Source organism: Cyprinodon variegatus, unplaced genomic scaffold (genome assembly GCF_000732505.1).
Source record: "Cyprinodon variegatus isolate N-32 unplaced genomic scaffold, C_variegatus-1.0 Scaffold0, whole genome shotgun sequence".
Lineage (NCBI taxonomy): Eukaryota > Metazoa > Chordata > Actinopteri > Cyprinodontiformes > Cyprinodontidae > Cyprinodon > Cyprinodon variegatus.
Genome location: NW_015150453.1, coordinates 3,408,434 through 3,410,344, shown reverse-complemented (window position 1 = coordinate 3,410,344; position 1,911 = coordinate 3,408,434). Strand labels below are relative to the sequence as shown.

Here is a 1,911-nt window from a genome sequence, read left to right as displayed (position 1 = left end):
TGCAAGAAGATGAAATTCTTTTCTCAAATTGAAATTATGCGCTCTTGCATTATGGCAAGATAATTCTCCCATAGACGACGAGATGATTGAAAATGAACACAACGGAGATCTAGTCCTATTGGCAGACATCCATTTAAAATGTAGGCAACAGCATGAAAAAAGTGGTTTCTACTTTTACTTTTATACTTTAAGTAAATTTTAAAGCCTGTACTTTGTTACTTTTACTTGAGTAAAGAAGTTTAATCAGTACTTCCACTTTTACCAGAGTATTTTTTTAACACAAGTATCTGTATTTTTACTTACTTTTAAGTACGGAAAGTGAGTACTTCTGCCGTCTCTGATGGTTACTACTTACTAATCACTGACTAATTACTTATCCAAAAAAGTCACTGTGTTAGTAATTAATTTACTGCTCGCTGAAAGTGACTAGTTACTAACCAAAGTAACCTTTGCAGTCAGTTTTTATGATCTAGTGTTGAAGAATTTGGAAAACTTTCTTATTGGAATTTTAAATACATCTAGTTTCTAGGTTCAGTTATGGAATATAAGATGTTTGTTATTAATGAATTAAATTACATAATTAATTTGAAGGTCCAAAGATCTGAAATCATTGAAAATTATTTTGGTGTTTATGGTTTTATGAATCAGTTGCACTATGATAATGTAGATGTAATGATGCTTTTTGTTTATGATAAAAGAAAATAAGATGTTTTATAACTAGATGTTTAGAAAATTTTGCACATTGGCCGCCTTTAATTTGCTATAAAATAGGTATGAAGCTAAAAAATAATGCTTTTCAAGCAATGTAACAAAAATAACATATTTTTCAACAGAAATAATAACAGGGGTTACACTATTCCACAAAAATAAAAAACTACCGGGACTGTATGGTCCCAGTATTTTTGCGTGAGAAAATGTCAGCAAATAAAAGTATTAAAGCCCTGGAAAAGTAAATGGTCTGGTCATATTCAGGATACAAACTTCTGAAAGTACTTTAAGTAGGAAATTATTATATACTCTTCAATAAATGATAAGTGTTTTCAATTAAGAGTAATTTCATTTGAAATGTCTTTAACGGAGACATCCATGTTTGTCAAAGAGCACTACTGCATCTACCGGTTTGTGACATCACAGTGCGGTATTGGCTGATGATCAAGTCCCAATGCTGTACTGGTTTTTGTTACAACACGCTATTTTCCATAATGGTGATGACCAGTGCACTATGCGAAGCAACAGATTAATGACATGTTTTTTCTCTGGCCAGAAGTTCGATGGTAAATCCTCCCCCTTCAAGTTGGCAATCCAATGACGAACCCGTCAGTAGAGAATCATGAATCGGAAAGGTGATATAACAATTTTTTTTTTCCACTTTTACCCGATGTATTGCAACATCCAACTGCTATGCACGTGCGCATTGTCAGTTTAACTATAGCTCCACGAATCTCAATGGTGAAGTCCTCTGGAAATCTTAAATAATTGTTGTTGTTTGCAGATGTGTCTAGAAGTTCCCATTGATTTTGCTTATTAAGCAGGGAGAATGGCGTTCGGCTTACCGCACCGTGACGTCACTGCCGGAAGAAGTCAGGAGTGAGGTGTTACTATATTTGGGCAAAAATGGCCCAATCACGATCTCGATCTTGTGATCTCTCAGTGATTGCAAGATCTTATTTTTTTCCTGATTAAAGCTAAATTCATTAAATCATTGCAAACTTATTAGTTTTAGGTATAAATAATGACCCATTGGTCTCAGTTAGAGTTAAGATGATGTGCAGAGCTTCTTCCAGCTTCCAGCCGACATTGACAAAGTCGTTGATGTGGCACATAATGAGTAGCCTGGGTGCCATTCCGAACTTGGTCCCACCCACAAGGTTTGAGGTCGGGAAGTTCAGTCTGGCTCTGCTCCATAGTAGC

At 35.2% G+C, this 1,911-nt stretch overlaps 1 protein-coding gene across 1 annotated transcript in view; it reads left to right on the top strand.

Moving 5' to 3' along the window:
• Positions 1–1,268: 1,268 nt before the first annotated feature.
• The window catches only part of LOC107084514 (HORMA domain-containing protein 1-like), a 47,388-nt gene continuing 46,745 nt past the window's right edge, over positions 1,269–1,911 (top strand). Inside the window, exon 1 of the mRNA XM_015374430.1 lies at positions 1,269–1,343. The gene's annotated coding sequence lies outside the window, so the exon portion shown is untranslated. The remainder of the gene's footprint in view (positions 1,344–1,911) is intronic.